This window comes from Xenopus laevis, chromosome 7L (assembly GCF_017654675.1).
Source record: "Xenopus laevis strain J_2021 chromosome 7L, Xenopus_laevis_v10.1, whole genome shotgun sequence".
Lineage (NCBI taxonomy): Eukaryota > Metazoa > Chordata > Amphibia > Anura > Pipidae > Xenopus > Xenopus laevis.
In genome coordinates, this window is record NC_054383.1 from 107,220,352 (window position 1) to 107,245,470 (window position 25,119).

Sequence of the window (25,119 nt, forward strand, 5' to 3'; positions counted from 1 at the left end):
AGATCCCATGATATGTGGCTGCATTGATCAGCTACATGCCATGTCAGTCCTTTTAATGCACCTTTGGAATATAGGAAGTGCCATCTGCTCATAAGTGAAAGTGTATTATATACTTGTTTTGATGTATATAGTGATGGGAGAATTTATTCGCCAGGTATGGATTCGTCGTGCATCAAAATTGTTGTGTGCATAAAAATTGTCAAACGTCAAAATTATTCAGATGCAACCTTTGGTCATAATGCATTTTGAAAAAAGAGACGCGCGTATAAAAATTGTAACTCTTGTAAAAATAATAAAATAAAATAATTTTGACACCCATTGATTTCAATGCAAATTTTTCACTGTTTCGCAAAGTTTTATCAACGCTTCTGGAAATTTTTGGCAAAGCGAAAGGAAAAGAGAAGGAAAAACAGCAGCCTGCCAGAAAGCATTTCTCTCCTAAAGTGCAGGCACAAGTCACATGACTGGGGGCAGCTGGGAAATTGACAAAATGTCTAGTCCCATGTCAGATTTCAAAATTGAATATAAAAAAATCTGTTTGCTCTTTTGAGAAATGGATTTCAGTGCATAATTCTGCTGGAGTAGCACTATTAACTGATTCATTTTGAAAAAAATGTAAAAAAAAAAATATTAACTGATGCGTTTTGAAAAAAACATGTTTTCTGATGACAGAATCCCTTTAAGAAAAAGCACATTGAAAAAACACAAACGTGAAACTTACATAGTTGTAATTTATTTTTAAAAACCTGCAAAAAGTTGGCAGAAAAAACTGGTAAGGTTGTATAGAAGTCAATGGGGATATTTATTTGTTTATTTTCCCAGTTCATTTAAAAATTTTAGGTTAATTGAAAAGAATTCAGTTAAAATTTTTCTTTTAATAAATAAGCAAAGATTTGAGGAAAAGTCTCACAAAAAGTTGCAAAAAAATGTTGCTGTTTTTTTCTGTGCTTATGTTCTTTTCTTAGTCTATGGGGCACATTTACTAAGGGTCGAATATCGAGGGTTAATTAACCCTCGATATTCGACCCTCGAAGTAAAATCCTTCGACTTCGAATATCGAAGTCGAAGGATTTACCGCAAATACTTTGATCGATCGATCGAAGTAAAAATCGAACGTTTCGAAGGATTTTAATCCATCGATCGGAAATAGCTTAGAAAACTTACGGGGAAGGTCCCCATGGGCTAACATTGTAGCTCGGTAGGTTTAAAGTGGCGAAGTATGTAGTCAAAGTTTTTTTTAAAGAGACAGTACTTCAACTATCGAATGGTCGAATAGTCGAACAATTTTTACTTCAAACCGTTCGAATCATAGTCAAAGTAGTAGTCGATGGTCTAAGTAGCCTATTCGATGGTCGAAGTACCCAAAAAAACTTCGAAATGAAACGTTTTTTTATATTGAATCCTTCACTCGAGCTTAGTAAATGTGCCCCCACGTGTGCATATGTAACCAACAACAGGAAGAAGGCAGAATCATGCTAGCTGTGCTCATAATTTACTCTTCTAGTGCTATTTCAACAAGACATTCTACCTGATATAAAAGACTGCCAAGTAACAGATTACTGGACATAGAAACTGCTTGGTACAAATATACAGGATGTGTGTACATTTGGAATTATTTAAAAACTAGTATTAAAGATTACAGGATGTTAAAACAAAAAAAGCTGTTGGTGTCAATGCATTCAATTTTGGGAACTCTGTTTGATTCAAGCTAATTTAATTGCTCGTTTGATATTTTCTTACATGACACTTTAATTTAATTATTCTGGCTTTCATGTGTGAGATGTGGGTGCTATTAAGGGTGTTGTCTTTGTGTCCTTTCCTAGCATATTCTCTTTTACTGAAAAGACAAGGTCATTGCACGTAAAAATTTCTTCTACACCCTGCCAAGGCAAATTATAACAAATATCCGGAGAATAGAAATGCTTACAATTTATTCAGATCTAAAAGAGAATTAGATATTTTTACAAACACAATAATTTATAAATGCGATACCGTCAACATACACAAAAATATAATCTGATTGTCATGCATACCTACAAATTGCCATCAGGGCTAAAAAGAAAAAAACCTTTTATTTACAGTATTTAAGAGGAGTGCACTAATTCCAGGATTCCGCATCTGGCTTTTGTATTTAAATAAAAAAAAAAACATTGCCAAATCCAGATGCTTGATATATTGCTACTTTAATGCACTGATTACCTAAAGGATTGTTACTGATTTTTGTTTAATCACAACTATTTTTTTTTGTAAAAAAACCAAATCTGATTTCTGTTGGTAAACAGCATCGTTTTTTTATTGTGTCATGTCTAAAATGTCACCCCATATTGTGGGAAATAATGTACTTTTATTAAAAGTGTCATGAAATGGAAATCAAATCATTCCTAGTGGAACTACTCCATGAGTCTAGAATTTGTCATATTTGCTATCATTTATGGAAAGGGGAGTGACTCATGCATGACATATAAAGCCATCAATTGGGGCGTCCAATCAGGAGGATTTGCCTCCATTCAAAATAAAGTAACCTATTCTGTATAGAAGGGGTTCTGGAGCCCTCTACCATGTGCCTGCAACATTGTAAGCCCACATGACCAGTGGTGTAACTAGATGTTACTGGACCCCACAGCAAGTTAATTTTAGGGCCCACAGAATTTGTCCTGTTTTACAAAAATATGTTGAAATTGTTCTTTATTCGTTCTTATACCATCTGGGCCCCCTTCAGCTACAGGGTCTGCTTCCCCTGTAGTTCTGTAAATATTTGTGGCGACCTCTATAAAAACAAGGAGCAAAAAATTGAAGAAGTCAACATACAAAATACAATAATATAATTTCACTTTCTTTAATAGACCTCTAGAGCTCTATCTTGCAATCCCTTATTTCTAACCTAGATATGTTAGCAGTTACCATGGTCTTACAATGTCTTTATCACAACTTTGTTGGAAGAACCTTGATCTTCTGCATAGTGTGGAATCTCCAAGCAGTTGTGGGTCAATATGGAAACAATCAGTAATGCATTTCAAATAACTTATTTAGATATTAAGACATTATGTATCTTAGTTCTCCTCTGAAACAATTAATGTGAAACCATAAGCAAGCTGTGTGCTGAAATTACGCATGAATAGAAGGACGCACATGTTCTCTGTATTGCTGTGCACATGTATTTATTTAAATTGTAGTAAACCTTTTAATCCCAAAGCCTGCTGCAATACATCATCTTGCATAACTGTTTACACTGGGATTTTGCTTCACATCTGAAAAGCCTTGCATACGGTAGCCAGGTTCAACTCCTCATTGTTTCGACTTCTACACTTTACATTCCAGTCTCATAAAACCCAAACAACCTAATTAAAGCTACTTATTGACCATTAAACTTGACAATAATTTGGAAATTAAGAGTTATGGGTCTCTGATCAGTAACTCTGCCCAGACTGTGTTTACCAGTAAATCACCAATGCCAATGTCATCTGATACTTTATATCATTAACTGCATTACATTTCTAAATGAATCTGTATACTCTGTAAAAAAAATGGTTTTAAAGGCAGCAACATGGTTTAATGAGCACCCATACACTGTACAAATGGAAAATCATCTAAAGGTTTCCAGTTTAATCAATGAAATAATAAAAATCACTTGAGTGGAAACCTAAAGAAGGATTACATGAAAGGTTCATTTCAGTATTAAGATAATAAATACTGTTAGGCCCCAGACACAAATAAACTATTACCACTGCAGTGTTTCTGGTTTGTTTGCATTGATTATTTTGTTTTGGTTATTGTGTTTGCAGGGTAATTACACTTGATTATTTATTGAGTATCACTGTACCCACTGATTCTATAGAGTGTTGCTGCACTGTAGGAAATTATTCAAAATGCTAGTGCTTGGTGCCGGTAGTTTTCTTGATAAGAGGTCTTACCAAAATGTGGGGTATTATAATTTAAGACTACAAAAAACATTTAAAAAGAATAGAGTCATAGGATCCTTTAACATGGATTTATCATGTAACGGATTAACACAAAGAAGGGCATTTCAGCCCATTTTATTCGTGTATTAGTGGCTGTCAGGCTGAAATGACTGCACTACTGACAGTTTCCCTAAATAATACCAACATATGGGTAAGTCCATTTTGCTTCCTTTGTTTATGCCAAATGTGGTCATGAGCTCACAGGTTTCAAGCAACCAACCAGAACATCTAACACATAACTAAAGACTGCAAAATCTAAGCATTTTCATTAAAGTTCTTACTTATATGTACATTGCCTGATGTGATGCTATGATAGGATTTAAACTGAGAACCTCTACATTACTGGCTGCCTTTCCAAACCACATGACCGGAAGGGTGGTAGACAGATCCCCAGTGAATTTAGGCACATCATCTGCTGTTCAAATTCCAGCATCCTCACTGGCTAAGTAGGTGTATCTAATTTTGGAGGCCAAAGTGGATTCCTCCCTATATAAATCCTACCCTTTCTTCACATCCTAGACAAAGCATTGAGGCTGAATTCCTTGCTCTTGCCACTCCTGTATAGTCTGAATACTGTGGCTTTCCATAGTTCTACTATAACTTTTAATACTTCCGCCTTGCCTGAGAGCTCTTGCCTTACCTTGATAATTCTAGACCAGTGATCCCCAACCAGTAGCTCGTGAGCAACATGTTGTTCTCCAACTCCTTGGATGTTGCTCCCAGTGGCCTCAAAGCAGGTGATTATTTTGAATTCGAGGCTTGGAGGAAGTTTTGGTTGGATAAAAACCAGGTGTACTGCCAAACAGAGCCTCGATGTAGGTTGACAATCCACATAGGGGCTACCAAATGGCCAATCACAGCCCTTATATGGCACCCCAAGAACATTTTTCACGTTAGTGTTGCTCCCCAACTCCTTTTACTTCTGAATGTTGCTCACGGGTTTAAAAGGTTGGGGATCCCTGTTCTAGACTATTCTTAGCCTGTACCTCTTTCTTTTCTAAATGTATTCTTGTATCCAGCAACCAATCTGTTCTGTTCTTCACACGCTTCATCTAGCTTCAGTCTGTCATGTTTGATATTTCTTCCCAAAGCTCCTAAAAGTATTCCTGTTCATATAGGAATAAAGTATTCCTATTCATAGTTTTAACCTTTCTGATAAATATGATTCAGAGGCTATTTTGGTCCAAATCACTTTCCTTTTAAAACTGGTCTATTTTGTATTTTCAAAAATCACAGTCAATTATTTTTATTTTTGCCTAGTCAGAATTATATTTATATAGAAGTATAGAATAAGTAAACCATCAACCAACTATAAATTACAACAGCTAAAAACTCCCTATATCCCATAAAGATTACATAGCAATATGCACCTTTCTCTACACAGCTAAAGCCTAAAATGTCCTAATTTCTATTACCTATATAAAAAAGATAAAATAATAAAAATGAAATGCAATTTAGCTAAAAAGTTACATTTTCTTTTATTTACCAATATTTTCTCATGAAAATTAATGCTAAATTTGGTCCATTGACTTGAATAGAGAATGCTTTTGCAGTATACAGTAACGGAAATTACATTTTTAATTCACTTTAACAATCAAACCTAGCATAATTCATACTTATTTTAAAAAATGACAAATTTTTGTCAAAGTAAAAATAGAAATAAAGTACATTAGTGCTAAAAGTTGTGTAGCACTACAATGTTGTAAATACTGTATTCTGAAGAAAAAAATATTTTTCCAAAGTGCTTATTATTTTCATATTCACAGGAAAAGTCTAATTGTAACGGAAAACAATGTATACCTTTTTTGAGAGAAAAGAACAATAAGTACCGTATTTCTCAGAATGATTTGAATAAATTGTGTATAAAGTCCAAGCTGTGCACTCCTGCTGATCCAAACAAAGCTGCCTGGGTACCATAAAATAAATACCATAAGCAAAAAAATTGCCTAGACACAACTCTGGTCTTAAAACATTAATCATAATTTATTCTAAAAGTTTATTCTAAAAGGTAAAAAAACTATGTTTCAGTTGCAGAGCCTTCGTCAGGATTATATTGCTAGTCTAGCACCATGTTTTCAAGTCATGAACTATGCCTAGGATTTTTTTTTGTTGTACTTGATTGACTTTAAATTAACTATGTACCTAGGTACTGTATATGCACTGATATACAAAGGAGATGGGTATGATGTTCATTTTATAACTAATACCCCCAGGAACCAGTCAGTCTAAGCCTGAGACGAAACCTGGGAAATAATCAAGAATCTACTCAATTTTATATAATAAATATCAGCTTTAAATTTGATATCCTTTATCAGTGGCTTAATAAGAGAACCCCCCACAAAAGAAAATCTTTGTAGGAGCCTGCAATCCACATAAGCTCCAATCCTGTTACAGCCTACTCAAGAGCAACTGGGGAGAGGGGGATTTTATTCTAGCTATAAAGGAAGCCAACCTCAAGTTATGCTTTGGTCCCACAATTCAAAAACACAAAGGAAGTTTTCCTGTTAAATCAACCTTTTAGAGTAGCAAGGACAGTGGCATGACTATAGAGGAAGCAGACCCCGCCATTGATGGGGAGTCCAGGGGACAGAATGGAACCCAGACCGTGTGGTTTGCTTCCTCTCAAGTTACGCTACCATAATAGCCTACAAATGTGTCAAATTGACATGCTATACCCATGCAAGCATGGGGGAGAATTAACCTACCCCCTTTACACAGCACCTAATTAGTAATGGCCAATAAAAAGGGCTACTATTTGATAGTTTTAACTTTGGAATGCAAGTTGCAGTTAAAACTCAGTCCTTGTGTAAAATATATAATAAAGCAGTAGAATTCTTTGGTAAAAGTGATTCTAGGGGGCAGATTTACATAGGGTCAAATACCCTCGATATTCGACTGTCGAAGTTAAATCCTTCAACTTCGAATATCGAAGTTTAAGGATTTACCGCAAATAGTTTACCGAAAAATCGTTCGATTTTTGTTCGACAAAAAAAACATTAGAAAGCCTATGGGGACCTTCCCCACAGGCTAAAATTGACTTCAATAGCTTTTAGGTTGTGAACTAGAGGGTCGAAGTATTTTCTTAAAGAGACAGTACTTTGACAGTACTTCGACTATCGAATGGTTTGATTTTTAGTTTGAATCGTTTGATTCAAAGTCGTAGTAGAAGGTCGAAGTAGCCCATTCGATGGTCGAAGTAGCCAAAAAAAATTCAAAGTTTTCCTCTATTCCTTCACTCTAGCTAAGTATGTGGGCCCCTAGGACTGGCCAGACCAAGGATGACTTTGACGTAGTTGGTCAACTTGAATGTAATGCAATATATGGACAAACAATCCCTGTCTTGCTTAAAGGGGAAATCATTTTAGCAGCTTTATGCACAAAATATCTTTAAAGGTGATTTATCAAGGTTAGAATTTGATTTTTTGCCACAATTTGAATTTTTTTGTAAAAATGTAATCATCTTTTCAAAAACTAGAATGTTTGGTATTTGTTAAGCACAAAATTTGAATGTACAACTTTAGCATCTAAAAACTTGCAAGAACATGTAATGGGAGTTGTCCTATGAAAAATTATTTTTAAATTTGCAACAAGAAAGTATACAGTAAGAAAAAGAGAAAGAATTGAACGTGAGTGATAAAGCAGTAGGGAGGGGGAAGGGATGATATCCTTATCACATGGTAATTACTTAGAAAGTCTCTATTGCCTTTTATCCTATGAAAAATTCTAAGTTTTTTTTTTTTTTGAAAAAGTTTGTAAAACTTTTGTAAACTCACAAATTCAAGGTAAATTCAAGGTTTATTCAAAGTAGAAAAAAAATCTAAAAACTCACAAATTAGATTTTTGATAAATAAACCCATTAATGTTCTGCATACATTGATATGGGTGGGTTCAGAGTTTTACTTGTCTTTGCAGTAGTAAATCAGGGTCACATCAGCAAAACACCAGAACCATTGTAATACAACAATAGTTGAAATGTTAATTGAAGGCGGACATGCCATCCCTATATGACTAGGCTAATCTCCATTGCCTCTTCATAAAGGTTACACCTAAACAATTTAATTTATAGGGCATAATATGTCTAAAATCATTAGCATTAGAATGAGAAGCTGCTGATATAGCCTAATAGTGTACACTACGCACAGATGTGCATTGACATTCCTCCCATTGTGCTTTTGAGAAATTACATTTTGAAAAAGATCAAACATTGAAATTATAGAAAAGGACAAGGAAGGTGAGATGAAAACCAGATAGACAACACTTTGTCTGTGTTGTCAGCTCAACATTTCACAGTGTTTACAAGGGGTTAGCTATTATGATCACAAGAAGGACTTTTGTCTGTAGAAATCGTAAAGCTTTTCATCACCATATTTAAGCAAGTAATCAGTAATGCATTTATTTAAAGTTGTCACGTTTACCTTCAAAGCAGAGATGTCCAAGGTCGGTCCCGGTAATCTACCATCATACAAGATGTTTGCATTTTCTATTATTATTTAACTAGGCAAAAGGAAAAAGGAAATATTTGCTCTTGGTGTCTGTAAATAGAATGCTTGCCTGATAATCAGTAAAGAAAGTTTACTTAAGTGTAAAATTAGTTCATATTTACATATTTTGGATTCTTTATATTAATTATATTCTTTAAGTATAATACTGAGAATGAAGACACAAAGGGGCACATTTACTTAGCTCGAGTGAAGGAATAGAATAAAAAAAACTTTGAATTTCAAATGTTTTTTTTGGCTACTTCGACCATCGAATTGGCTACTTCGACCTTCGACTACGACTTCGAATCGAATGATTCGAATTAAAAATCATTCGAATATTCGACCATTCGATAATCAAAGTACTGTCTCTTTAAAAAAAACTTTGACCCCCTACTTCGCCACCTAAAACCTACCGAGGTACAATGTTAGCCTATGGGGAAGGGAAGGTTAGTAAAGCTATGGCCTTTAAAAAACCATCTTGGACTGCAGAGTTTTGTGATAAGAGAACATATCACCTTAAAACAGGTCTTGAAATGTTCTAGTTGCAATAAAAAAAATGAGAAAAGGACTGTTTAATGGAAAATATTACATTGCAAAAAAGAATATTTAAAGGTAATGGTTCAAACTTTTAATATGTTATGGAATGACCAATTCTAAGAAACATTTCAATTGGTCTTCATTATTTATTTTTTATAGTTTAAAGTATTTAAGTATTTAAGTAAAGAGGGTCACTGACCCCATCTAAAAACAATGCTCTGTAAGGCTACAAATGTATTGTTATTGCTACTTTTTGCTCTTTCTAGTCAGACCCTCTCCTATTCATATTTCAGTCCCTTATTCAAATCAGTGCATGGTTGTTAGGGTATTTTGGACCCTAGCAACCAGATTGCTGAAATTGCAAACTGGAGAGCTGCTGAATAAAAAGCTAAATAACTAAAAAAGCCCAAATAATTTAAAACTAATTGAAAATTGTCTCAGAATATCACTCTCTACATCATACTAAAAGGTAATTTAAAGTTTTGCCATTTTTTTTGTCTTTAATCACATTCCTGCATATATATTTTATATATAAGTCCTCTCTAGGTGTTCTTTATATATCTCAAGGCTTCTTTGTGTCACAGTCATTATTCTCTGCACTATTTTGTTACCCCACAATTGACTGTAAGGATAAGAAATGTCTGTGCGAATAGAAACTCATTTAATGGTCATTTCATGAGATAGCCAAGCTTCTAGGCCCTCCAACCACTGTATTATCTTTACTGAGCACTAGAAATACTATAACAATGGGCCTTGATAGCAGTCATCTGTTATTAGAAAATTGAACTGTCACCTTATGTGTCATGAGTATTACAGTGTATTAAAGGGATATTAATCCACCTTCGCCTCTGCGATATTTATCATCTCCAGTTGCACAATTATTCAGATACTCCTTATTAGCTGAGGACAAAAATGGATGATAATGGATATTTTAGAAAAGGCTTAGTGTATAAACACTGAACCATTTAGAGCAAATCACTTCCCTTTGTCTTACAGAAAGTGCAATAGATTCTGTTTCAGTTAATAAACCGCTCATACTGGTATCGACTGAAGCTGCAGCAGGATCAAATGTTTTCCTCAGAAATGCATTTTGCCCTTTAAAGTTGTAACACAGAAAATAATTCAGCTGGGAAATGATAGCTATTTGTTCAACACAAATCTGTTTTCCCACAAAGGATATAGTAGTATTTTACTTGGTTATGAACCATAAACTGGCGGCACTGTGTGGTGTATCTATTTATTTCTGACATCCGCATTCATAAATATACTATTATTCTAGGATGTACAAGTATATTTTTTATGGTATTTTGCAGACTTTTTCACACTTCCCTACCTGCAACATGCATTCCAAACAGTCATATGCTTCAACATGGACAACTGTGTGTCTACAAATGGAGTCAGGCACATTTCAGGGGCTTTTGCCGCCTGAGGCATTTTTTTGCAAAACTGCGGCAAACATTTGCAGCATAAAAATTTGCAGAGACAAAAATATCACAGAGACAAAAAGAAAAAAAATAAGAAAAAAATGGCCATTGACTTTAATGCATTTGGACAAAAAAGTCGCCATAAGAAAAACGCCCATTGACTTTAATGCATTTGGACAAATACGTTTCAGAGACAAAAAAAAAGTTGCCACAAGAAAAAGCTCCCATTGACTTTAATGCATTTGGAGCAAGAAAAATTAGTGCGTGCGTAGAAAATTGTCCCACCCATTGACTTTAATACGTTTCTCAAGTTTTTCGCTCATCACTTCTAGCAATAGCTCAAGCCTGATGCACTAGTCCCATTCACTGAATGAGAAGTATTAACTAACTCCTTGTGCTCTGACTATGGTGTTATAGATATATAAGTAAATGTTCTACAGGTGAAATCCTTGATTGTACAAATCAGCAAGAACACTCAGAAGAGAGAGGGAGGAATCTTAGGCAGGTTTGTAGTGTCGTTTTTCTTAGGTTTAAACTGTCTGTTCGGGTTTAGCCATGTGAAACCCGAACAAAAACCTCCTTCCTGTCAGGGCCCAGCACCCTTCCGGAGGTGGATATTAGGACCATGGAGGAAGCTGTAGCTCAAGCAGCCAGAAATAGTCCAATCCGAAGGGTTAAAGAAATTCAAGCTCAAATTCCTGGAAAAAGTTAGTGCAGGCAGTGATCAATGTAATCAGAACTGAAGCAGGAAATTTACGAACCATGAGATCAAGTCAAAATAATAATTTAGAAGCACCCAGGCACTTTACACCTATAATTAGGCATTGAACCATGGTCTCTGGCATTTATTTATTTTGCAATAGCAGCACGTTACTATGTGGAACGGCGACTTGACTTTGCATCCATGGTCTCCACCATCTTGGAAAGAAATTAAAGCACTGAACAATGGATCGCTCCTGATACTTCCAGAGAGGTCAAAGGGTCAGGAGTAAATCCTTCCTGCTTATTGGGCCAGGCTATAACTGTCTCACTGCAGTACATCAACATCCATGTTTTCGGTTGTTCCAGGAAAGGGTAACACTTTCCTAAAAGATATATTCATTTTAGCTGGGTTTTTTAACTTCTTTTGGCCAAAACAGCCTTTGCATTGTGATAGCAATAGTATACCTTCATACACACTTCTATTCTTAATTGTGATTATATGCACTAAATGGACAATGCCTGCAGAATCAACATGAGGTTCCCTTCACATGCAATATATATAAGAGACAGACCCCTAATTCAAGTACATTATATTTATACCTTTGTTTTTTATTGTAATACAACACAGGGATTACTAATTTCTGACAATAAATATCAATGGGACGTGTTACATTGATAAGATTAGCACTTAAAAATGGAAGATTGAACCTGTTTCATGCATGCAGTAGTTCCAATTGACTATAAAGAAAAGATATTAGGGGTGATTAATTGTTTTTTGCATCAACAGGGCTCATTTATGACCTCACAAGTGCAGCATGCTAAAATCGACATGCATTTATCAACTCCATTCATAAAAGGTACTTGTTCCCATAAATGCTTTTGATGGGACCACCAAGGCTGATGAATAGTATGCAAGTGCACCCTGTGCAACCCTGGAATTGTTGACATGGGACCTGCTAGTGGGTTGACTAGTGGGTTCACGTAATATGTTATTAACATCACTTGTATTGGCATAACAATAGCAATGCCATCCCCATTCTGAAAGCTGCAACTTTCATGAAACTCACAAAAAGGGCATTGACATGTTATTCAAAAGATAATGTCAAGACATTATTTACTAAAATCCAAATTAGTCTCATGTTATTAAACAAAGCTCAACTAAACTCCAATCCATTATTTTGGTTTATTTATCATTAAAATAACTCAAAAAAATCGGATCACATAAAAACTCGATACAATCGAGTGTAAAATTGAATTGTAAGATTTTTTCTGACTTTTCTCCCAACTCACAAAATTTTTTCACGTTATAGCCCAAAAACCCAGATTTTCTTGGATTATCAGGCTAAACCCAGTGCAGACCACGATATCTTTGAATTGGGATAGGGACATCTGCTATTGACTTATACATGACCTCGTCTGGTCTGAGATGCCAGATTTTTGGATTCTGCCTTTTTCTAGCATCGGGTATAATAAATCTATAATAAAAATTAAAAAAAATTGAGTTGTGAGTGAATCGATTATGCAAAACAGGGTTTGTAGGTGAATGTATAAAGTAGGAGATACATAGAAATGGAATAGAAGGGAAATAGGAGGAAAGGGGTATGTGCATTATCGTGCACTATAGGACATGGTTTATTTTTTACCATTGTACGTGACAAGACCTGAAGTACTGAGAGCCTCTGTGCTCCCGTTTTTTTAATAGAATGAATTAACTGAAATTTAGTTTAGACCCATGCACTGCACTTCCATCAATATCAAAAGAAAAGAGCCCTACTGAGTCCACCTGATTAAAAATTTAGATGAATTCTATTACAGAATTAAGTATTTATTGATTTATAATTTAAAAGATTCATGATTTGCCATTAAAAATTTCAGACTGACTTTCTTTGACATTTTGTCATGTGCCATTTTGCTTCTGCTGAATCTTGCAAACTGGTTGACAGAAAAGCAGTGTGTCAGGCAGTTGTTAAAGCTTTTTTTACATAATATACTGCTTGAATGAATTATAGTTTTTGACACAAATTCTCCAAATTGTATAGAAATACATGCAACGGTTAGCTGCCCCCAGGTAATCAAGTTGTTATTAGAAAATTCCTATATCTAAAGTATATTTATTTGTTTTAAAATTAAAATAAGGAGCCTATATATTAAAATGTGAGATCTCAAGAGAAAATTTTGCAATAAGAGAAAATCACAGGGAATTGTTTTTTTCCGGCTAAAATCTTGCAAGTTTCTATAGAGGTCAATGGGAGCTGTGTTTTCAACATTTCATTCTATACATTTTTGTGTATAGTTTTTTTTTTTTAAACAGTCAAATATGTTAAAATGAATGGAGCAATGTGGTTGTTTGGAAACTATGCTAGCCACTGAGAAAAAAAATTATGAAAATCGTGACATAAACGTAATTTTTTTTTGTAAGGATTATACGAATTTCTAAAATACTTAGGGGCAGATTTACATAGGGTCGAATATCGAGAGTTAATTAACCCTCGATATTCGACTGCCGAATGTAAATCCTTCGACTTCGAATATTGAAGTCGAAGGATTTACCGCAAATAGTTCAATCGAACGATTAAATCCTTCGAATCGTTCAATTCGAAGGATTTTAATCCATCGATCGAACGATTTTTCTTCGACCTAAAAATTGTTAGAAAGCCTATAGGGACCTTACCGAATGGAATGGTCGAATAGCCGAACGATTTTTAGTTTGAATCGTTCGATTCAAAGTCGAAGTCATAGTCGAAGGTCGAAGTAGCCAATTAGATGGTCGAAGTAGCCAAAAAAAACATTCGAAATTCAAAGTTTTTTTTCTTCTATTCCTTCACTCGAGCTTAGTAAATGGGCCCCTTAATTTTCAAATTTATCTGCCTCTCTCTGAAAAAAGGAAATACACAAGCAATACTGATTAGAAATATGTAAATTTATATTGATTTTTGTTCCATTGTTTCTCTCAATATACAAGGTCGAAAAATGATGGAACCTTTCCCCTATGAGTCCACCTTGAAGTGGGTGATATTGGGCTGATCTGATCGTTTGGCTCTTCAAGGTTCAAATACATTGGCCATTAAGCTGTGGACTGAATGACAGAATCACCATCTTTTATTAGCCCATGTATGAGCACTTTAGGATTATTTTTGAAGTTTTTTTATTTTAACAAAACATTCACATACTTCCTTATTATTTCCTATATCCCTCCTTCAGTGTGATAACTTCCTAACAAGATGGCAGTAGAAGACATAGCATAGTAAGTGTTGTGACCAGAAGACAGTCCTGAAGTCTGACCCTAGTTATATACTCTAAAACTGTTTAGCATGATTTTAACTCAAAATTACATCTGTATCCCCCCAGTACCAAATTAAAATTGTTAAAAATGTATACCCCCATGTTTTTTCTTACTCAATAGAATTCAGTAGTCATATATACAATTTTTTAGTTATCTAAAGCACGTCAGATTTTCATTATCCAATAGACACATGGTGCAGTTAATAACTATTTTAGAGGTCTAGTGCTTTACCTTTAGAAAAAGAATTACGAGTCTTGTGTTAAACGCTGTTAATAAAATGAATGCTGACACTACGGGGCCCATTTACTTAGCTCGAGTGAAGGATTAAAAGAAAAAATACTTTGAATTTCGAATGGTCGAATTTGCTACTTCGACCATCGAATAGGCAACTTCAAGCTTCGACTACAACTTCAACTTCGAATCGAATGATTCGAATTAAAAATCGTTCAACTATTCGACCATTCAATAGTCGAAGTACTGTCTCTTTAAAAAAAACTTCGACCCCCTAGTTTGCCACCTAAAACCTACCGAGGCCAATGTTAACCTATGGGGAAAGTCCCCATAGGCTTCCTAACAATTTTCTGATCGAAGGAAAATCCTTCGATTCAAATCGTTCGTTCGATCGCAGGAATATCGCTAAATCCTTCGACTTCGATATTCGAAGTCGAAGGATTTCAATTCGGCAGTCGAATATTGAGGGTTAATTAACCCTCGATATTCAACCCTATGTAAATCTGCCCCTACAAGTGAAATAATGCATTATGCCCTCCATTATAACCCTTTTACTAATGAATACTTTAGAATAGTTTTAATATATGTTACTTTGCAGCATTTACAGTTAATAATTATGTACATGTCTTAAAGAAGAAATATAGTTTTCTATAGAATACACATCACACAAGGTTTGTTTTTGTTTCTATCTTCAATGTATGTGAAAAATGCATACTTAGGGCACACTGGGCTATTTATAAACTTTTAAAATGAACCTGAATTCTGCTTTGCCAAATTTTTACAAAAAATGATTTGCCTGTTTGTAAAGTGTAAAGTTACTCCATGATCCACATGTAAAACACAATTTTCCACAATTTGTAAAACGTCTTTACAAGTTAAATGATAAAATTGTTGAAGATGCTCCAAATATAGTCCAACCAAATTCATTAAAATCATTTGACCTTAACAATTTGGACAGCTAAACAAGTTTTTTTGTTTTTTAGATTTTCACATATTTTATACTGTATGTAAATTGGGGTTCATAATTTTGTTTGTAATCTGGCCAAATTTTAGTGGAGCATTTGGTGTTAAGACAAATCCAAATATTGTGGATTTTGTACATCCCTAGATATGACACAGATTCTAATAAGGTCAAAAAAATATATTCAAGAAATCTTTTTGGGTTTATATCTGAGTTAGCTCTGCTATAGTTTGGACCTCTAAACAAAATTAAAAAAAAATGGGGGCATGGGGACCCTCGAAGTAAAATCCTTAGAATTCGAATATCGAATTCGAAGGATTTTAGCGCAAAAGGTTCGATCGAATAAAAATTGTTTGATCAAACGATTAAATCTGTTTTTTTTCAAACGATTTTAAGCGATGATTTTTATTCGATCATATAAAGTGCCCAAAACCTATCTACAATGTCCCCATAGGCTAACATTCAATTCGGTAGCTTTTATTTGGTGAAGTATTGAGTCAATGGATTTTTTAAAGAGACAGTAGTTCGATTAACCAATGGTCGAATGGTCGTACGATTTTTACTTTGAATCGTTTGAATCATTCGATTTGATCGAATTCGATCGAATTTGACCAATTCGATGGTCGAAGTACCCAAAAAATTACTTCGAATTCGAACTATTCACTCGAGCTTAGTAAATCTGCCCCATGCATTCTAAAATGCTAATTTATTAATGTGCAAATTCTCATTTTTACTGCAATTTCATTTTTTTTGCACTTAAACTCTCAAATTCAAATTAGAGTTTCAAACACCTAGGGGCACATTTACAAAGCTCGAGTGAAGGATTCGAATTAAAAAAACTTCGAATTTCGAAGTTTTTTTGGGCTACTTCGACCATCGAACGGGCTACTTCGACCTTCGACTACTACTTCGACTTCGAATCGAACGATTCGAACTAAAAATCGTTCGACTATTCGACCATTCGATAGTCGAAGTACTGTCTCTTTAAGAAAAACTTCGACCCCCTACTTCGGCAGCTAAAAGCTACCGAAGTCAATGTTAGCCTATGGGGAAGGTCCCCATAGGCTTGCCTGAGATTTTTTGATCGAAGGATATTCCTTCGATCGTTGTATTAAAATCCTTCGAATCGTTCGATTCGAAGGATTTAATCGTTCGATCGAACGAATAATCCTTCGATCGTTCGATCGCAGGATTTGCGCTAAATCGTTCGACTTCGATATTCGAAGTCGAACGATTTTAGTTCCTAGTCGAATATCGAGGGTTAATTAACCCTCGATATTCGACCCTTCATACATCTGCCCCCTAAATTTAAGCCATCTATAAGCATAAACATTTGCCATATAAAGTCTGCCAATCTCATATAGAATTCAATTGGAATTTCCCTAGCCAAAATGTAAGCACATTATTTACATTTTCAATTTCACATTTTACCATTTTATTTGACAAACCCATGGAAATGATGAGTAGAAATACATTTGCTGTGTTCAATGTTTTTTTTCATGTTTTTATTTGAGTTTTTTATATTAAACTTTAAAAAAAAAAAAAAAAAAGCATTATGGCCAGTGATGGGCAGCTTTCTACGTTGTAAGAAGTTTTGAATTTCTTCTCATTTTATATTATGTAACGAAGCTTTGTATGAATACATTTTTTGTTGTATTGATGTTACTCAGTGTATATAGTCTTGTTTTTTTTTTTTTTTTTTTTTTCAATAATGTTTTTATTTATTTATATGCGTTACATGTTAAATGGCATATTGCAGGTACAATAATGTAAATAACAACAAAACAAACAAAAGGAAAAAAAAAAAAAACACAAGTATAACAAAATAAAAGTCAAGTGAGGTAGTAGAGTTGTGACTTCACAAGTCATGATTAGGTAGAGATATTAAGTATCACCAAAACGACCAACAATTGTATCTTTGGTTCCCTTATTCAATCATATCATACAACCGTAGTCTTCTTTCATGCAGGTGGCAGTGCTAAATCATAAATCGGTATTTTGCAGGTTTGATGGTTGACTCGATATAGTCTTGTTTTTTTATATTTCTTGGATTGGAAATAGTCACGTGACCCACACACTGCTCAGTACCTGTTACTGCAGGTTGGAGAGAAGAGTGTGGTAAGCATGAAGCTCTTAGCTATGGCCCTGGTCATTGTGAATACTATCTGACTTAACTGTGGCCACTGTCTACCTGTCACAGCCACTCTGATCAGTGTCTGCCACCATCACTGACTTGGCAGAATTTGCACCAAACTGCCAGTTACCTGAACTGATCAGTGCTGTCTGCTTTCAAAATAAACTCTGTATTAGCGGCACACCTTGTTGGCAAAAAAAAAGTACATATTTTATTATGTATGAAAAGGTATGACATAAACTGAATAATAGACACATGTATTATATATGAAATCCTGTCTAATTTATAGAATTGCTAAGTACAGAATCCAGCATATTGTAAAAAATAAAATAAATATCCCAAACTTAAGCAGTCGTCAAAATCCTAGTATTCAAAAATTAATCCCAGCATTTTATGGTAAATAGCATATCTATTTCACTTAAGCTGCCTGCTTATATAATCACCTTGCTGACTTCAGTAATAAAGTCATTCTTATTGCCCACATAAGCAAGACTGTTATAAAATGTGATCGCTTTTGAAAATTACAACCTACAGTATTTTACAGCATACCACACTACTGGTAATGGAAATGTTGTTGAAGCAGCAGTGACATATATATAGAAATAAATAGGCATGCTTTAAAACACTAGTGGTAAAAACACTTAAACAACTCCACATCATGGGGAAGTTAATATCTGACAAACTTTCACCAAAATTGAAAAATAATAACCATGTCATCAAGGATATTTTAAGACACAACTTTGGAAGTACACCAATTTTTCATACATCATTGTGATACAACGGCTGTATAGAGATACTGTAGCTAATGGAGCATCTCATTATCTATATTATATCCCATCATTGATTTATGGAGTTTATTTATAATTGTTATTTAAAATTATGCTTCAACCCTGTTATCTCCATCACTGGTCATACTGCTGCTCCTCTAAGTTGAACCACAGAAGGCAGTGTAGTTTGGGCCTGGTTGATAAAATCAATTACTCCCCCCCCTTGTCTCTGTTCTCTGGAACCTGCTATGATTCAGCTAAGTCTCTAGTTTCTGTGTTCCTTATTCCTGAGATCCTTAATCTCTGCTCATGTATCCTGAAGTCCTGGCTCCTGAATCCTGTAGGTCTATTCCTGCCTGTCTTGTCCGCTATATTCTGGCTCCCTGATTTGACCTTTCCTGTTACATGGGCTTTGATTATTTGCTGCCTTCCCTGACTCTATGTTTGTTCCCGAACTCTGTTTGCTTGCCACCGGCCTAGACCTTGTGCCTGAACCTGGCCTTTATTTTCTGGCAGTTTCTTATTTACATTTCTGCAGGTCTGTTTTCTTCAGTTTTTAATTCTAGCAAAAAAAACATAAGAATTTGAAGTTTTCGGGTGAAAAAACTGAAAAAAATTGAGTTTTCGAGTGAAAAATCGGAAAAAAATTGTGAAAATTAAATTTTTTCCCACAAAGCAAATTTTCGGGAAAATTTAATAACAAATAAGGGTAAAAAAACCAGAGCAGATTTGATCGGATTTGCAGCAGAAAATGTTGAAATAAAATCGGACATTGATAAATAACAATGTTCATTAATTTCCTAGGGGTTTATGATTCTTTGTGATCTCAGTGCTGTCACACAAAGCAGTTGAATATATTCTGATCAATTGGCACATTTAAAAACAAGCCACTTAGGCTTTGTTAATTTATCAACACTTTCCTGAAAGTCAAGAAAAATGTAAATAACTGCAGGGAAACACCAAACTTCTGGAAATCCATCTGGCTTCCCCATTTCAATATTAGGTAAATCTGCCCCTGTTAATAATGGCTCAGGCCATGTAAAGTTCAAATTTCTTGATATTAAAAAAAAACCATTTAGACAGAATAGTCAGACCAATGACATTTACCATCAAGCACAAGGTACTATTTTATTATTACAGAGAATCCTTTTTTTAAGTTATTTGCTTAAAATGGGCCCTATGGGATATGGTCTTCTGTATTTGGGAGCTTTCTGTATGATGTGTTTTTGGATAAGGGGTCCCATACCTGTACTTTCAGGTCAAAGTACGCTTAATTAAAATAACCAATAACATGGCTTTTTATTATCCCAACTGTAGCATGAAATTCTTCGTCCTGCAAAAAAATCTTCAGAGGGCTCAGCACACTTCACTTCCCAAGCCACTCGCCCGTCTGCACCGCCCCACACACTCCCCGCCCTGTGCACGCCCACACCTGCCTCATGCCCGCCCACTTCCTTCTCCCTTCCCACCCAGTGCCAGAGCAGCCTGCATCCCCCTTCCTTGGCTAAAGGTGAGAAAGCAAATGGGGAGGGGGGTTCCACTTAACTGTAGAGGAGACTTCCATTGACCATATGATGCTATTATGACTATTATCTGTGTACTACTATTAATAGAGCACAACTTCCTCCATCCTTCAGCATGCAAGCGTGTCTGTTTTGTGGGCTGACTTGCACAACTCTATATTTTATTAGGCCCTTAGAACTGTTATTAAAGAAAGCATTGCCAGTTATGGGCACAAGAGAATTTAATAAAATTTAATAAAAATAAAAGCGGTCAGACATGGTTAATGGAAATATTTTATAAATATTATTATTAACACACATTTCTAAAGTGCCAACATTCTGCAGAAGTGTGTCATTTCTTTCCATTGTATAAACCAGTAAATATATGCAAAAGCAAAGCAGTATAGTTATACCCAATAACTTTATTTTAAAATAAGCAGAATCATGACTGAAGCAGAATACATGAACAGAATACATTAACTACTTTGGACAGTTGCACTGTAAATACAGATGTGGGATCCATTAGTTCAAAACCTGTTATCCAGAAAGCTCAGGATTATGGGAAGGCCCTCTGCCATAGAGCCCATTCTAGAGAAATAACTCTAATTTTGAATTGATTAATTTTTCTCTGTAATAATAAGACAGTACCTTGTACTTGATGGGGACTAAGCTGCATAAATCCATATTAGAGGCAAAACAATCCTATTGGGTTCATTTAATGTTTTTAAATGATTTTTAGTTGATTTAGGGGCAGATTTTCGAGCTATTTTTAATGTACTTCGACTATAGAATAGTCCAAAAGTCGATTCGAATTTGAAACAAATTCGACTATTCAAATATCAAAATTTATCATGTACTGTCTCTTTAAAACTTCAGCTTCGACCATTTGCCATCTAAAACCTGCCAAATTGCTGTTTTAGCCTATGGGGGACCTCCTAAAACCTATTTGGAGTCATTTGGTGGACTTTGAAAAATCAAAGTTTTTTGGGGCAAATCCTACGATTCAAATTCGATCTAATGCGGTAAACCTTCAATTCGAACGGTTCGAATACAGCCTATTCATCCGAAATTAAAAACTCAGATTGGTCTTTTTTTATTCGAATTTTAAAAGAATTAAAAAAACTCACCTTGAAATTCGACCCTTGATAAATCTGTTCTTAAGGTCAGGTGATCCAAATTATGTAAAGCACCCCTTATCTAGAAAACCCCAGGTCCTGGGCATTCTGGAAAACAAGTCCCATACTTGTATAATTCAACTGTATTGCATTTTCTTTTTAAACTCAGATAATAAACGAATCATGCCATTCAACTGATCTAATCCATGTACAGTATTGCACAGATTAATACCGTCAAATAAAAAATGGAGATGAAAACATTTTATTAAAGAATGAAAATGTTGTTCTTAATTTTCTTCATTTTTTGTGAAATAAGGAATGGAGAAAACACTGTGAACCTGCTTGTGTGAAAGATCAGCAAGAAAGACTGCAGTGATGGACAGAATAAATGCTTTGTGTGTCAGATTTAATGGTCTGTAAACAGAAGATGCCATAATAAAACAACAGAATGATGCTCGCCTGTCCTGCGAGACAGGACTTTGAGATCATTGTAATGACATGCTGTCTGAACTGTCACTAAAGATTATCTGCAACATCATCTGTACGTACAGGACAAGTGACTGAGCGAATCTAAGTACAGGGCTTTAGCAGTTTATCATTGTCTTAAGATTTAGTCTGTGGATTCCAAAGGATAAAATCAGTTAAAGGGGACCCGTCATCCAAAAAAATTATTCAAAATCCTATTTTATCACATTAGTCAAGCAAAATGAATTTTAATTACACTATATAAATTATTTGAATCTTGTTTCCTTCAATCTGGGAATTCATAATTATAGCAAGCAGGCAGGAGCCATTTTGTGGACACTGTTATTAAGACAAGACTTGTATCAACTCAAAAATATGTTTGTGCACCAGAATGGGGGACCCGATGTCCATCCCCATGCCCTGGCTACACAATTAAATGGTAAAGAGAGAGGGGGAATGTGGGGAGAGCAGTGACATCTAGGAAGTGTTGAATGGAAAGTGAAAGTAATTGTTTGCCCCGCCTCTATGCCTAAGACGAGGGGCAGACAATATTTGATTGACACCTGAGATTTTTAAATGAGTTTATAACATCTATGAATGCTTTAATAAAAAAAGAATTTAGACTTCATGTTTAATTTGAAAATGATTTTTATTATACAGATTTTTGTGTCTGGTTGACAGGTCCACTTTAAACATTTAAAGGAGAAGTAAACCCCTTATTAAAAAAAACCCTACCCCCCTACCCTACATAGACCACCTCCCTCCTCCCCCCAGCCTAGCTGCTAGCCCGGGCAAATGCCTTGCATGGGCGCCATCTTCTTCAGGTCTTCTTCTGGTGCTTCTGCAACTTTTGTGACTTTCGGCGCATGCACAGTTAACAAAAACCCAAAGAATGCTCCAACTGTGCCGATGCGGAACTTACTTCCCAATGAAGACCGAATAGAAGAAGATGGATGCCGTGAACTCTGATGCCGTGAATTAGCACCAAGGGGTAAGTAAAAAGTTAGAGGCATTTGCCTGGGGTTAGCTAGGCTGGGGGGGAGGAGGGAGGGGGTCTATGTAGGGTAGGGTTTTTTTAATAAGAGGTTTACTTTTCCTGTAAAGACACAATAACATCTAACAAATATATCCATTCCGTTTAGATCTGCTTACGTATGTCTGTTTAACATGCATTTGCAAATGAAATAATGCTTCTCAGCTACAGTCCCATTTTTGTATCTGTAGGATGATTCTAACCTCTCTTAACATAATGCATAAAACATAATGCATAAAACAGTTCTGCTTCACCTAAATTAAACATTTTTTTAAAAAAATATATACTGTTTCAGTATTTCAGTGCCATTGGGTAATCCTAAATAGAAGATTTTAATTTTAAATCTTGTTCACTTGATAACTTTTAGGGCCCGATTCACTAACTTCGAGTGAAGGATTCGAAGTAAAAAAACTTCAAATTTCGAAGGTTTTTTTGGGCTACTTCGACCATCGAATGGGCTCCTTCGACTACAACTTCGAATCGAAGGATTCGTAGTAAAAATCGTTCGACTATTCGACCATTCGATAGTCGAAGTACTGTCGAATTAACCCTCGATATTCCACCCTTAGTGAATCAGCCCTTTAGTATGATGTATAGAGAGATATTCTAGGACAATTTGCAATTTGTTTTGATTTTTTATTATTAAAGGTTTTTGAGTTATTTAACTTTTTATTCAGCAGCTCTCCAGTTTGCATCTTAACCAAGTTGGTAACTAGGGTCCAAATTACCCTAGCAACCATGCATTGTTTTGAATAAGAGACTGGAATATGAATAGGAGAGGGACTAAATAGAAGGATCAGTAATAAAAAGTAACAATAACAATACATTTTTTAGCCTTACAGAGCATTTATCCTTTAGAAGGGAGTCAGTGATGCCCATTTCAAAGCTGCAAGGAGTCAAAAGATAAAGGCAAATAACTATAAAACTATAAACAATAAATAATGAAAACTAATTAAAAAGTTGTTTAGAATTGCCCGTTCTACAACATAATAAAAGTTACCTTAAAGGAGAAGGAAACAAAAAAAATGACACCTACATTATTAGGTTTGCCATCATGCCCCCTTCTGAAACGCTATATTAGGAACTCCTTTATCCCTGTGGTTTTTGTGCACCTGCGTTCTGAACTTTCGGCACTGTGAACATTTTGGCGCCGCCATTTTCAAAATGCGCATCACTTCTGCCCTTTACTGCACATGCACCTCCTACATGACCCACAAGTGACTACAGACCTCACAGACAGACATGATAGCTGGCTGCCTTCTTTTAAGCTCCCCTCCTCAACTCCTGCGCTCGCTCGCTGAGAGACTGTAAATTAAAAGCAGAGCGAGCGCAGGAGCTTCAAAGATAGTTTCTTAGCAACGGAGAAACTGCATGGGCTATTGGTGCTTGTAATTAATGAGGCGGGGCAGAGGGTCAGCTTGTAATTTATGATGCAGGGGGGAGCATAGTCATCGCTACAAAAGATTCTTGTGCGCATGAGCACGGCATGGCTGGAAACTATTGCGCATGCGTGTGCCCTATCCAGACAGTTTTATGGACAGAAACAAGGGTATGCTTTTCAATACATGTTTAAACTTTTTCAAAAATCAATTGCAGCAAAAAGATTAAGGGCAAAACTAATGAGGGAATGATTGCTGGTAAATATATATACTATTCATTGGCAACACTTAGAGGTTAAGTATTTTTTTGGCTTTCCTTCTCCTTTAAAGGTGAACCAGCGCTTTAATACTGTTGGCAGCTTAAATGCCCATGTATGCAACCTCCACATCTTTCTCCATGACAGATATTTGGCCCATAGTCAGCCGGATATCTGTCAGGAAGGTTTAAAAATCTCAAAACCTGCATTGGCCTTCGTTATTATCCAATCGTTTGGCCCAAAAGCATGATATAGGCCAGCACATACAGTAGGTAAAAGATCTGCTTCATTGGTGACGTTGACAGCTTTTTCGTTTCTCTTGTATTTTAAACAGCTTATTTGTTCTACAAAGTGTGCCATTCATCATTACATGGGAATCTCATATACTACAAAGAAGCATATAAATCTGGGTGAGAGCCTGATATTAGTTGTGATGAAGCTGCCTGACTCCAGCGGTGACATGCAGCTTTTGTCCAGAAAACCAATTTTCCAATTCAATAATAACAGTTATGGGGCACATTTACTAAAGGGCAAAGTGACTAACGATATCGATGATTCCCCAGCGTGACGTTATTTTGTTACTTCCCCGATTTACTAACGGGCGCAGGCGTCACTTCACTAGTGAAGGAGATAGACGCTATCATTGCTTCTCACTCTAACGACAGGCGAATTTTCGCTCTGGCGAATGGATGTAACTCCGCAAATTCCCTAAGATGCGAATTTTACTGAACGTTACCTCTTTCGCTAGACTTGCCTTCATCAGCTCAGACCAGGCGAAGTGCAATGGAGTGTATAGTCCCAAAAAACACTGGTGGTAGCCTGCAAAAGTCTATAAAAATGTTTTTTGGGGAACCCATACATTTTCTAACATATGGAACATAAACTATAC